Source organism: Anolis carolinensis, chromosome 1, assembly GCF_035594765.1.
Source record: "Anolis carolinensis isolate JA03-04 chromosome 1, rAnoCar3.1.pri, whole genome shotgun sequence".
In the NCBI taxonomy this organism is placed as follows: domain Eukaryota; kingdom Metazoa; phylum Chordata; class Lepidosauria; order Squamata; family Dactyloidae; genus Anolis; species Anolis carolinensis.
In genome coordinates, this window is record NC_085841.1 from 155,539,790 (window position 1) to 155,554,959 (window position 15,170).

Genomic DNA, 15,170 nt, shown 5'->3' on the forward strand with positions numbered 1-15,170 from the left:
CCTTGCTACTTCACAACTGTCATTTTGCCACTGTTATGAATCAAAAAGTAAATATCTGGCATGCATGATGTATTTTCCTTCACTGGACCAAATTTGGCACAAATACCCAATACGCCCAAATTTGAATACTGGTGGCGTTAATTTTGTCATTTGGGAGTTGTAGTTAACCTACAACCAAAGAGCATTCTGAACTCCACCAGCAATGGAATTGAACCAAACACAGCACACAGAACTCTCATGACCGACAGAAAATACTCAAAAAGTTTGGTGGGCATTGACAGAGCCATAGCAAAAAAAAAAAAAAAAAAAAAAAAAATTACAGGGAAGTTTGAAACCTTTTTTAGCAAATCATGAAGAGTAGTTCCATAACGCAAAATAATTTAAAAATCAGGCTCCATCAATAAAGTTCAGTGGACGCTCAAGACATATAAACCACAGTGGACACTCAAGACAGATAAACCATAGTGGACACTCATGGGGATTTGGTTAATCAGTTAAAATTCATGAGTAAATCAGGTTTTTTAAATACTTTAAACTTGGGGGGGGGGGGGGTTGAACCCCTGACCACCACCACCCCTTTGGCTACAGCCCTGGGCATTGACCTTGGGTTTTGGAGTTGTATTTCACCTGCATCTAGAGAGCATTGTGGACTCAAATGCTGTACCAAACTTGGCACAAATACTCAATATGCCGAAATATGAACACTGGTGGTGTTTGGGGAAAATAGACCGTGACATTTGGGAGTTGCAGTTGCAGAGATTTATAGTTTCAAATAGGGTTTTTTTCGCTCCAAAAAAATCTGCAACAGTCAGTTGGTTCCCAACCTTTGGGCCTCCAGGTGTTTTGGGCTTCAGCTCCCACAATTCCTAACAGCTGGTAAGATGGCTGGGATTTCTGGGAGTTGAAGTACAAAGCACCTGGAGGCCCAAAGATTGGGAACCATGGGTGCAAGGTATCTCAATGCTGCCTATTTACATAAATCTGTTAGTAGATGGAGGGTTATGTTTTAATCTGCCCCCAAAACCCAAAACATTTCAAATGGGGTTGAAACTTTACCCCCCCCCCCCCCCAAACAGGCCTGGTTAACAACAATGTGCGGTGTTTACAGTGGACTCTGGAGAAAATGTGTTGTGAATGAGTCTTCTGAGGCTGTGAGTGATAATGGAGGGATCAGGAGAGGAAGGAAGAAACCTCGCGAGGAGGGCTCACTAGAAGATTTATACAGGAAGAGAATCAGGGAGATTGATGAGGAGTCTTCTGAGGAAGATTCATGTGGGGACTTGGGAGGGGATCTTGAGCTGGAAATGGATGCTGAGGAACTACTGGTGACAGAGGAAGTTGGCATAGATTGGGCACGGGCTCCGGAGGATCTTGGGGAGGAATCTGGGTCCATGGATGCTGTAAATGCTGGAGAGACTTGGGTATCTTCAGAAGCAGATCCCACATGGTCTGCCTGGAGGAATGAGGGTAGTTCCACAGGTGTGGATAGAGTTGGGTGTGGGCAGGGTGATCTTGACTCTGATGAGGAGTTTGGGATGCCTGATCCAAGGGCGTTGGCTGTTTGGAGCTCAGATTCTGATGAGGAGTTTGGGACACCTGATCCAAGGGCATTAGAGGTTTGGACGCCCAAGGAAACCTAAATAAATTGGGGATGTTGGGTCACTATGCTTTGCGTGTGGCAAGGTGTTGCTGGGCGCCATTGGGTTTCCTGTACGTGATTCTGAAGACTGGCTTGGGACTTTGCAACAGATATAAGTTTGATCCGGGTAATTCTGCAATGGAGGGCTGGAATTGTGTGGGGTTCCCTGGACTGCACTGTTATTACTATTTTGCATTAGCTGCTGTTCGCCTCCATTGTCTTGGCTCTTTGTGCCATTCCACGACGTGGACCTTCTTGTGATGACTTCACCGTTGGACCTTGGACTGGAACTCAACTCGGCTTATCTTTTCGCTCCCAAACTCGGCTTGGTGTCATTCCTGTCTTTGTGGCTGTCTACTGTTGCTGACTACTGGCTTTGTTTCTGACCCTGACACATTCTCCTTATCCCGACTTTGGACCGGCTTGACTACGTTACAGTGTTCTGCTCCTTTAATTCCTGGCTCGGCGTTTGTCTCTGCAGCGGTTTGCCACTAACTCTTCAGCGTCTTTCAGTTTTGCTTGTTTTTGCCGCTCACAGCAAAGAGCTTTTTAGCCCAGTTTGGGTTCTTGTTTCAGTTTGGAATTGCTGTTGTACTTCTTTGTTTTGGGAAAGTTTTTGGGGCTTCATAACTATTTGCCTTTGTTTGTTTTGCCATTTTAAGCCCGTTTTGAGCTTTTGGGCTGAGTTCAAGTATTCTATGTTAAATCTGGATTATATCTCTGGTTAATCCGGATTATATGCCAATTAATGCTTTTGGCGTTTTTCCTGCTTTGATTGCCTAATAACACTGAAGATTAAGTGTTTCAAGTCTTTGTTAATTTACTGAACTATTTTTGGACTATTACTTTAATAAACTATATTTTGGCTCTCAGTTGGCGTCTGACCTTTGACAAAATGCTTCATCTGTATTCCACAAAAAGGAAAAACCAACCTGTTTAGTAATCCTTTATTTGTTCTCAAGAAGTGTTTGATTGTCATACAAATATGTACCTAAAGTCATGTAAAATTTCTTGGGGCAAAAGGGGTTGCGAGTGAAAGTAGTTTAAGAAGCTCTGTTGCAGTTGACAATTTTGGAGTGCAATGCCTTTACATAAGGGAACTATCTTCTGAGATGGCCTGTGGCCGCTTCCGGGGCCAGGCCCACACCTATGGCAGGCATCCTCAGAGGTTGTGAGGTCTGTTGGAAGCCAGGTAAGTGGGGTTTATATATCTGTAGAAAGTCCAGGGTGGGAGAAAGAGCTCTTGTCTGTTTGAGGCTAGTGTGAATGTTGCAATTGGCCATCTTGATTAGCATTTACTGGCCTTGCAGATTCAAAGCCTGGCTGCTTCCTCCCTAGGGGCATCCTTGGTTGGGAGGTTTACCTGGCCCTGATTGTTTCCTGTCTGGATTTCCCCTGTTTTCAAAGTGTTGTTCTTTATTTACTGTCCTGATTTTAGAGTTTTTTTTAATACCGGGTGCCAGACTCCCTTTTGGTGGCTTTTTAATTATCTGCCTTGATATTCTGGGTTATATGTCTGTGTGGAAGGACCCTCAGGGCCTTCCACACAGCCATATAACCCAGAATATGAAAGCAGAATAATCCACAATATCCACTTTGAACTGGGTTATCTGAGTCTACAATGTCCTATATCCCAGTTCAATGTTTGGTGCTAAATTCGCAAATATGGTAATTCCTACATAACATTACCATGTATTGAACTGCTTTTTCTGTTGATTTGTTGTAAAACATGATGTTTTGGTGCTTAATTTGTTAAATCATAATGGAGTTTGAGGTTTTTCCTTAATCCCTCATTATCCAACATTTTGCTAATCTGACGCTTTTATTTTTCAGTGATTGGTTGGGGGGGGGTGTGTGTGTGTGCCAAAATTCTGTTCGCTTATACTTGAAAAATACCTAGGGCGGGCCCTGGGTGGATCTGCCACCGAAAGGTGACACCAAAGTAGGTTTGCACTTTGGGGATGGCGAGGGCCTTTCCTTGTGCTCAACAGAGGCAAAGTTCATTACCTACTTTAGCTTTGGAAAATGCATATCCAGGCAACGCTGAGTACATAGGTTAGTATATTTTTCCTCTAGCAGCCAGCACATGAGAGACCAGCCCTGCTTGCAACCGGTCTTACCAAACCATGTTGCAGAAGTGCCCATTCACACCTGATTTGGTAACATTTTTGTCCATAAAATGTGTACACCTTAGAATAGGCACAGAATGTTCTGCATGTCACCATGCCAATGAATTGAATCTAGGTGTTTTAACTACCAGTAGATCGTTCTCATCCAAATGGAAGCCAATGACATCAAGCAGGTGCTGCATTGATCCAGGGGAGTTGTGTGCCATGCTTCCTGCCTCATCATCCATACGAACAGATCCTGTCCAGATATTACATACCAAAATCCCAAGCCCAGCCTGAGTTTAAGAAACCCGCTTTGAAGCAAACCCCCCCCCCCCAAATAACCCAGACTTTCCTGTGTGTGTGTATCTAGATACCATCCCAGGAATTACCGGGATGGCATACAGCCACCGTGAAGCCCCCCAAAACAAGCCTTAAAATTTTAAAAAAACTTACTGGGCTGGTATTACGGTGGTCCTTTAGTCCTCCTAGTGAGTTGAAATGACGCACCCGGGGGGGGGGGGGAGTGATTTTTCTCCTCGCCCCTGTCTTCTGGTGCACCATTTCTACATGGCAGGAGGACTGAAGAGCCGCTGTAATGGTAGCCTGGTAAGTTTTAAAAACGTTTAAGGGCTTACTTTGGGGTTTTGAGGGAGGAGGGGGTGGGTGCCCTCTTGGTTTTTTGGGCTCATGGAGCCCAAAAATGATGGTTGTGTGGATTGGGCCCAGGAGTCGCATGGCACAGTCCCCGGGCCCAATCCACACAGGGTCCACACCTGGTAAGGCCCAGAACTTACCTAAAATACAGGTTTTACCAGGTATCTAATTAATTTGGAACAAAGCAAATTAATTTATCTTTACTTGAGGTGTTGTTTGGATGCCTTAGGTAAAAGCAGAACAGGTCCTGCATTTTTGGGCCTGTCTGGAAGGGCCCTAAGTTGTGTGGCTACAAAGAAAGCCAGTGTGAAAGAAAAGCATTGAAAAGCATAATTTCATCAATGGATGCGCAGACCGCTGGCAGCGATTGCAGTAAGTGTGGAAGGATGACTTCTGATATGGGGAGATGAGCATGGATCACCTTAGCCCAGCTGCCCAGGACAAGGGAAGAGCGGTGTGGTACAAAGGAAATGAGAAGTACATTTAGTAGGATGCGGAACAAAGGTGTGAGAAGAGGCAAGAGAGGGGAAAGGAGGAAACCATGGGCAATGGTGGAGCAAAAAAATTTAGAAAGGAAAGCATTGAGAAGTCATCAGAAGATGAAAGAAAGAGGAAAGGAGTGAAGGGAATATAAGAGATGTAGGCATGAGGTGCAAGAAGTATGATTGGTACCTACCTACCTCATGTGCCCAGCAGAGGGAGGTATTATGGCAAGATGAGCCATAGCATGAATCAAAGATGAAAGGGATGATGGGAGATACAGCAGGGGGATGCAATGAAGGCATAAGGTGAGGCAAGGGCAGCTGAAGAATGTGGATGGGGTTAAAGCACAACATGGGATGGAATCCAGCCAACAGAAGTTCTCCAGATGAAGAGGAACAGTGCCAGATCATTATTGCTGGTGCCCCATGACCTATGGCTGTCATCTTGTGGGTGTATGTGCTATCACAAAGAAATCCATTTTCAGTTTTGTAAAAAAATAGCAGTGTCCTTTTAAGACATTTAGAACACTCAAGGGACAGGTTGATATGCATCCTATTTTTAAAGAAAATTATTTCCCCTATTCATAATAATAGATGGCAATGTTTTTGGACTACTCAACCACTATTTCTTCCAAGACATTGTTCATGTCCCCTTTCATTGTGGAAATACACACATGCTCAATGAAACATGATACATCATGGTGTTACACAGTTCTAACACTGCTCTTCCCCCAAACTTGGAGGAGCAAGAACTATCCAGGACATGTAGTGCCACGGAGGCACACTCACACTCGCCCGTCTTCCTCACTGCCCTGGTTCCCTGAACTCCCCCTGAGCCTTATAGGAAAGAAAGAGCCAGCCTTTAGAGCTGTCTTGGATCCTTGAGGGCATCTAGGAAGTCCCCACAGTCAGTGGGATGACAGGTGGGACAGAAGGATCTTTTTTCTTTGGGAGAGATAAGGGAAAAGAGATAAGGCGAGATAAAGGAATTATTGCTTTGCTTCTTCCAAAATGCGGGCATTTGTCTGCCCGTCTTTCCAAAAGATTTGTAGAATCTTTTCAAGTCAATGCTGATGGAATGGTTCCAGAAGTCAAGAGTGAGGTTTCTCATCCCTTTATAGAAGAAGAGCTGGGAGGCTGTCAATCTGACCTCTCTAAAAAGAGACATTCAGAGCCTGAGAGCAGCAACTGAAACGTCCCTCTTTTTTGTGTCATCAGATGAGAAAGACGCTTTAAGCAGGCTCATTTTAAAGAATACAGTGAATCCTCCATATCTATGGACTCTGGACCTATTGATTCAACAAACAGCTGGTTAAAAATATTTTAATGTTTAGCTTGTTTTTAATTAAAATTACAGTTTTCAACCCCTCTCAATATGTTACTCTAAATGTCACTAGAAATACAACATCACAAGCTAGCCTCTGGGAGGGACCTGCTTGCTGGCACTGACGCAGTGGCGTTGCTGGCAGCCCTGATGTGCCCTTGGCCTGATTAGCAGTGCGGATGCCAAAGGGCTCTGAGGATGGTCCCTGGCTACATTGGAGCAGATCCAGAGCAAATAAATCCAATAAGTGTTGACAAACTAGTCTAGCTTCATTCTAGGGAAGCACTGAGAGAAAAGAAGTAGGAAAACACCCCTAAAGACATTTATATCTCTGAGGAATCGGGACAGGTAAATAAGTCAGTTTGGGACACTCAAACTACCTGCCTTCTCTGAGGCATTCTTGACTTTGTGTTGTTGTGCCTCTAAAAAAGCATGTTAGAAAGGGATGAGTAAAACTCTTATTAAGCCAAAAGGTCCTTGAAAGAAAATTGGAATTCTTTTCTTTTCTTTTCTTTCTTTCTTTCTTTCTTTTTTTTTTTTTTTGCAGGGACCATAGCACATTTGCCATTCCACTCATACATAAACTTCCCTTTTAAGAAAAGTGAAATAGAGAAGAGGCAGCAAATGTATATAGTAGAACTTTACGATTGATGAAAAAAAATGTTTCAAAATTCATTACAAAATTAGAGGGCACTGGCATTTTCTAAAGTGTTCGTTAGTGAAAATCTTGTTACTATAACAAGATTAACGACATTTTGTTACTTTTTTGTTATAGTAATTGCACAAGTGGGGGAACTTCAGGGGCTCCCTTCTACAGCTATTGGGGTGAACCTTGCTACAATGTTAGAACACATTTACCACTGTTAGCCCATTAAGTTTCAGAATGTTTCACTTATCCACAAAGATTTGGGAAATTTTCAACATTTTATAAACAACATTTTTAAAAAAGAAAACATCAAAAGTGATCTTGAATTTTTATGCGATGACACAAGATAACAGGGTATCATTCCTGTCAACTTTCAGAAACATTCATATATCTACTGATTTTAGGGATTAAAAACAGTTTTGGCAAAAACATTTTTTAAAAAACCCACAACAACTATCTCATTGGATGTCTCTCATTTTAACCAATAGAACTTCCATTTAGGGATTTCTTCCCAACCTAAAACAGAGATTTACTTACTAGAAGTACTAGTCAGTCCTCCTCTTTGCAGATAAAACAATTTATTGGAACTCTGGCTGGCCGCTGCTATGGAGGGATCCCTCTCTCCCCTCTCCTGATTGGGGCTTTCTGATGCTGAGCAGAATTCTGGGAAATGTAGTTTAGGGCAGAGCCTTTTGCATTCTCTGGTATAGGGCTCCTTGCCTTCCCAAACTACATTTCCCAATATTCTGTAATTTCTCAGTTTCTTTCCCAGAAAACTCTGTTTTCTCCCTCACTGTTTCTCTCCTAATGGCCAGAGGTCATTAATTAAAAGAGGAATGGCAGCCTTTTTGGCTTTGTTTTGCCTGCTTGTGCTGAAAATGAAATTGACTTTGGGAGGCTTCCAAGGTTTACAAAATTTAAACGAAAAAGTATTGGGTAAATTTCGATTCTCAAGTTTTTGGCACAGGCCATGCCCATATGTCCGATATCACATCGTAAGTACAAATTTATCTAATGTGATCCAATTTACGAGGACTAACAATAATTTTGCACAATCCTAGTATATAGCCTTGTCACTTAAAGTAGACCTTAATTGATCACATTGGATGAAAAGCCTGATTTTAAAGCACATAAAAATGGCGATGCCATGCTGCCATCACAGTTTCCAATTGTGGGATGGCTGAAAGTAAGTGCTTCACAAGATAACATTGTTATTGGCAAAGGCCGTGTTTTTTGCAGTGATGATTTCATTGATTTCAAAAGGAGGAGGAAACATAGGGTCCACAAAATTTCAAACTACATAAAAAGATAAGGCTATCACTCCATTATGGTTATGGATTAAATAAGCACAAGCACACTGAGTGTTGGAAGTGACTGGAGAGAGTCGAGGAAGGGTCCAACTAGAATGTCACAAACAATGATGTCATAGGGATGCTCTGTTGAAGATTCTATTCTGTATCCATCTGTGGCCAGGCTGGGACTAGTGGCAGAAGTTGGTAGCAACACTTGGGGAGAGAAATATTGTATTATATACCAACCAGGCAGCACCACAGTCCACGAAGACTCTAGTTTCTTATAGATTCATTTCACAGGCTTAAAGGAAAGAGCGAAAAGGTAATGAAACACAGTCTAGCATCAAAACATCATTGATTGTTAGTAATGTTGCTTGTTTACTTCTTGGAGATTTTTATGTACTGTTAACACTGTAGTTTTATACACATGTATCCAATTAAGTTCAATGATATTTATTCCTGAGTTGGCATCGATAAAGTTGTACTATAAATTGGCCAAATATGGTAAGAGATGATAAAACAACACAATAATTTTGTCATTTTACTAGTGTTATAACTCCCCCATTGTCTCATTTCAATCTTACTGTTGCAATTAATTGTTGTGGTATAGAGTACTTAGTTCTGAATCTCTTCCCAAATTACTTTTTCTTCTATAATTACCACAGCAGTAACACATAATTTATGTCATAGAATCATAGCATTGGAAATCATGACAAAAACCATTCCTGCCATATAGATGACGTCCAACCTTTATTTAAAGATTTCTTAAAGATGGAGTGTCAAACATTCTCCAATAATTGTCGAAGGCTTTCATGGCCGGAATCACTAGGTTGCTGTGAGTCTTTCAGGCTGTATGGCCATGTTCCATAAGCTTTCTCTCCTGACGTTTCACCCACATCTGTGGCAGGCATCCTCAGGGGTTGTGAGAAGATACCTGCCACGGATGTGGGCAAAACATCAGGGGAGAAAGCTTCTGGAACTTGGCCATACAGTCTAAAAGACTCACAGCAACCCAGATTCTCCAATAAGGCCATCTATTCCACTATTGAACAGTTTTTACAATTTAAAAAGGTCTTTCTTACATTTAGATCAACTGAATTGTATTCTAGTCCTTTCAGCAACAGAAAACAAGCTGGTTTCATCTTACAAATGACATTCCTTCAGACATTTAAAGATGGTTATCATGTCTACTCTCAGTTTTGTCTTGTCCAGTCTAAAACATACCCAGCTCCCTAGGTTATTCCTCATCAGGATTGATTAATTTGATTTTTGTCACCCTGCTCTTGATATGTCCCACCTTGTTGTGGTACCCAACACAGGACACAAGGTTTTGTTTGTTTATTTAATTATTATCTTGCTTTTCTCCTGATATGCCCAAAGTGGCTAACAAAAATATAAAACAATGTGAATTTTTTAAAAAATTGAATGTATTTTTAAAATAGTTTTGCTATTAAAAGCATCAAATACAGTAGAGTCTGACTTATCCAACATAAACGGGCCGGCAGAACATTGGATAAGCGAATATGTTGGATAATAAGGAGAGTTTAAGGAAAAGCCTATTAAACATCAAATTAGGTTATGATTTTACAAATTAAGCACCAAAACATCATGTTATACAACAAATTTGACAGAAAAAGTAGTTCAATATGCAGTAATGCTATGTAGTAATTACTGTATTTATGAATTTAGCATCAAAATATCACGATATATTGAAAACATTGACTACAAAAATGTGTTGGATAATCCAGAACGTTGGATAAGTGAGACTCTACTGTATTAAAATATTAACATGTATTAAAACTTTATACCTTCCTTAAAATCTCCTTCAAATTGAAAAATGTTTTCATCTGCCAATGAAAGGTGAGCAGTAACAAAATTTTAACTTTTGTACCCCATCAAAGTACAGAAGGTCATCGCAAAATTGCTGGAACCGGTTCAACAGCATATTAGTATATCCAGCCTGAGGGACAGGAATGAGAAAGAGGCAATGTTTCACATTACGCTGAATATTAGTACTGGATATTTTGCTTTCTGTGGCAAAGGACAAATGCAAATCTATGTGGCTTTTTCATATAATTTCACTTTCAGTAAATGGCGAAATGTATCAATAGTGAAACCCGTATGCCTCACATACTTAATGGGTGTCTAATTCTTATGCTAATAAAGTATTAAATAGGGATAAATACTGCACACCACATTTTTGGAGAACTTTTCCCAATAGTAAAGTCTGTAATGAAGTGAGAAAGAAAAGCTAGATGAGATGGACCCCCCAGATCAGCAGTTATCAAGTCTAGTTACTGCTAAGGCATCAGCTCAAAAAGATAAGAAAAAGTAGGGATTGCTATCACTACCATTCCACTAATACCTGTTTCCCATGAAGCTATCTTATTCTTACTAATGACAGGTTTAAACCTGATAAATGCTTTACTATGAAACTCTAGTGCCACAGTTTCATGATGGTAAGATTGTGTGCTCCTATGAGGCAAGAGGTTATGTGTTGCAAATAGGGTCTCTCAAATTACCCAGTGTTAGATTTAGGATTGAGACTAAATGTGCCAAATAGCTACTGGACAACAGTAGTGGGGAATAATACTGAAGGATCTCTCAAAGTTTCATCATGTGTCTAATGATGAAACTGGATTCAAGTCAAAAGGATGTTCAGCTGCTGATATTTTCAGATATGAAAAAGGAAATGTGAAACAGAAACAGAGAATGTGAGAGGCATAAATCAGAGAGGCATGTAAAACAAGAAATGGAATGCAAAACATTGCAATATTTGGGGTGAGTGAGCCAAAGGGAATAAGAAGGAAACATTTTCTACCAGCTAATTATACAGTTTTATTCAGTCAATAAAAACCTAAAATGAATTTAGGGTGGCATTAATAGTGAGGAGAGATGTAGCAAACGTTGTGAGGCTATATAACTCAGTTTGATTGGATAATACAGAGAATACAGGGAAAGCTGGGACACACTGAAAATCAGAAGGATTCAAACATTGTTGCAGAATTTGGCCTAAGATCACAAAAAAAGAAGAGTGGTTTACCAAATTCTTTAATGTCAATAGTTTGTTCACTGATAACACAAGCTTCAGGCAATCAAAGAGACTGACATGGACATCTCATGCCAATTCAAGCAGCCTACATCATTGGAAGTAGACGGTGGAGAAGTTCTCTCCTATCTGCAAAAACAAGATGAAGGAGCAGATTATGATGCAGACCATAAACTGTTAATGTAAAAAAAAAAGTTTTAAAAAGTGCACTAAACAAATCACCATGCTAAAACCAACCTAAGGAACATCCTGAAGCATTTGAATACCATGTAAATAATAGATTTATGCTATTAAGCCCAATAGAAAAGGATCCAGAAAAACTCTAGACGAAAACCAAGAACACAATCAGAGAAGAAAACCCAAAGAAATTATCTGCTGTCAAAAGGAAAGAAAGCCTATTGGACAACATGTAAGGGGAGAAACAAATATAAAGAGTGAAAAGATCAGAATCCCGAACACAGTGATAATTATTATAATAATCCATGCAAAGCAATAAAAAAGCACAAAAGGGTAGAACAAAGTAAGCTGGTTCTTAGATAAAACTGGCCATAACTCTTATTATAATCATCCGATGTCCACCAAGCTCTGGCAGCCCAGAGATGGCACTTACTGTTCTTTGTGTCTTAGCAGTCTCCAGGCAAAGCTTGGGTCCTGCAAGTCGCTCATCTTCCACAGTAATGTCAGCTGGGATGACCAGGTGATCTGGGAAGGGGGATGAGGGTGACTCCTCTCTCCCTCATTGCTCTGGCATCCCAGCTGGGTTTGGTACTGCTGGATGGTCAGGATTCCCTCCCACCTCCTCAGCAGCTGGAGTGGGTATAGCTGTGTAATCAATTCCAGGGCTGATCCAGTAGGTGCCACAGCATATTGGCCCCGTGATAATATCGGCCAAGGTTGCATGATTGACCTCGGTGTATATACACTGAAGTAGGTGAATTGATTAAACTTACTGTATTGGTGGTCAGACCATCTGGATAGATAAAGCATCATACATATAAGACCAAAGAAACAGAATGAACCAAAATCTACTCAGATTTTATGAGAGGAAAGAGAATAAACAGTAAAACTAGATGTTAGATGCCTCTGGCAACTTCTTGGCTTCACCTGTAATTCACCAGCCGTAGTTGATATCAGAATGACTTATTCTTGGATATGTGGCTACTGGGTTGCAGTTTGTGATTCAAGTAAAAAGACTAAGTAAACTTGTCCTCTTCCAAGATATGCCTTGTCTAATGCAAGTAAATTGGTCTTTATTTGAACAAATATAAATATGGAGGCCCCCAGTGTCGCAGCGGATTAAACCGGTGAGCTGTTGAACTTGCTGACCGAAAGGTTGCCAGTTCAAATCCGAGGAGTGGAATGAGGGCCCGTTGTTAGCCTTAGCTTCTGCCAACCTAGCAGTTCGAAAACATGCAGATGTGAGTGGATCAAAAGGTACTGCTCTGGCGGAAAGGTAACAATGCTCCATGCAGTCATGCTGGCCACATGACCTTGGAGGTGTCTATGGACAACGCTGGCTCTTCGGATAAGAAATGAAGAGCACCAACCACCAGTGTCGGACACGACTAGACTTAATGTGAGGGGAAAACCTAAATATCATAAATATAATACATAGATGTAAGAATTGTTGTCTTGTTATATCTTTCTGCCTTTTTCCCATAGGCAAAACCAGACTGAGTAGTACCTTGAGCAGAATGAAGTTTCTTTATATTTTCCTATTTGTCATGTTATTGTTCCACCAGGTCTACCTGGACAAATCAGGTAAGAATTTCAAAAGAGTAGGGAACATTCACTGTTCCTTAAGGGGAAATGCTCATTTTACTCTTCTGTATTGCTTCCACTAATATAATTTCAACATACTGTTTTAAAATCATAGAACTAGGGCTTCCTCTCTTAGAATGTCTTGACTGAATCATTTGAACAAACATTACCAAAATATATCTACTGAACTGGATGCTGACATTATAACAAAGTTCTTTCTGGTTCTCTCGTTATGACATATTATACCCAGTACTCTAAAGAAAGCAACCAAGCTGCAACAAAAGTTGCATGTAGATCAGGGATTGGAATACTGCTGAATGATGAAATCCAACACTCCACAACACTGTCTATGCTGACTGAACCTGCTGACAGTCATTATCCAACAACACCTGAAACACAACTTCTGCCTTAGTGTAAATTGGCACATGATGCTGCATCTGTCAGTTTTATATTGGAGCACATTTATGAGAAAGCCATTGCTAATCACCACACATTTGGGATATATGTATGCAATGCTCTCCCATGCAGAAGTGCCTTTCATATTGGTAAAGTGTTGATTTGGAACAGGCCTAAGAAGTAATAATCAGATCCATCAAACCTAATTTTTTCCAATGTTTATTTTTCCAGTAATATGTTCAGTCTATCCAAAATTTTCATGCTCATTTCTATTAATGCACATATCTTTTGTGCACCATTTTTGTAATATGCACACTTGTAAGTTGTGTAAAACATCATGCAATATTGTTGGTAGCTGCTGTTGGTTATAATGTTTAAAGTATTCTTTATGAAAAATGTTGCAAGGATAATGACTTATACAAAATGACATGCAATAATGTTTGAAGTTAGCGCATATATTAATATCCGTTACTTGATCTCTCAACATTCAGTGACATTTAGCAGAATATTTGAGCGATCCATATTGAAAACTATTTTTGAGCTGGTATAAGATGACAGGCAAAGCAATGTGATTTATCTGTGAGGGCTTACCTAGATATATAAAGCCTTACTTTCTGTTAAAGTCAAGAAGTAATGAGCATGAATGTTTACGCTATTTCATTTTATGGGTGTAATAGGCATCCAGAATAACTGCTGAGTTCCAACATGTTATTTATATAGACCAGTGATTCTCAATCTATGGATCCCCAGGTGTTTCGGTCTACAACTCCGAGAAATCCTAGCCAGTTTACCAACTGTTAGGATTTCTGGGAGTTGAAGGCCAAAACATCTGGGGACCCACAGTTTGAGAACCACTGATATAAACAATCGAGAATGATTTTAGAGAGTGTCAGATATATTGACCTGCTCATTTTTATTATACTGTCTTGTTGTATTAGAACACATTCACAGCTCTTCTGAACCTTACTAGTCCTTGCTCTCTCTCTCCCCCCCCCTCATGTTAGCGTTCCCATCAAATGTATATGCATGCATTAATTTCTTCAAGTTTTGTGCAAAGTTTTCTGTAGAGGCATGAACACAAATGCAAATAAGAATCACAAACTCTCCTAATTGTCTTTGAAGGCACGGGGCGATGTAGGAGATTAAAGGGAGTTTGCCGACATACACTTTGTCATCCTGTGGAAGTCTATGTTGGCCGATGCAACAACGGAATGGGAAATTGCTGTGTTGATGATGCTGAAGACATTAGGAAGTACAGACAGTAGAATCCCAATTGGCAATGCCAGTGAAGAAGCAGGGATAAACAGTCCAAAACAATGGTTGTGAACTCCATTGATCAAGAGAGAAAGCAAATATTGGATTCTATGTTATCAAAATAAATATGATTAATCGTTCTGAACTTATATATATATTTGTCCAGTTTTTTTAAAAAAAATTCTTAAAAATGGGGGGGGGGGGGCAGGGGCAAAAATAACTGTCACACCCCAGAAATTTTATGGAACATTATCTGGAGGAAAGTCACTATAAGAATAATAGAACCATAGCATTATAAGGTTTAAAGGGCTGCAAGAGCCACTTAATCCAACCCCACTCTGCCATGCGAAGATACATGATTAAAACATTCTTGAAAGATGCCCATCCAGCTTCCATTTAAAGACCTCCAAAGATGGGGAGTCCACCACTCTCCAAGGCAATCTATTCCATTGCCAAATATCTCTTATAGTAAAAAGTTTTCCATAAAGTGTAGGTCAGGGGTATCCAAACATTTAAAGCCGAGGGCCAGTTCACGGTCCCTAAGCCTATTGGGGTGGCCAGA

General features: G+C 40.4%; 1 long non-coding RNA gene across 1 annotated transcript; it reads left to right on the forward strand.

Moving 5' to 3' along the window:
* Positions 1 to 2,768: 2,768 nt before the first annotated feature.
* On the forward strand, positions 2,769 to 14,757 carry LOC103279866 (gallinacin-7). Its single transcript, XR_010007247.1, has 3 exons — positions 2,769 to 2,831; positions 12,860 to 12,958; positions 14,477 to 14,757. It is a non-coding gene; the product is annotated as a gallinacin-7 (long non-coding RNA).
* The last annotated feature ends 413 nt before the right edge of the window (positions 14,758 to 15,170 follow it).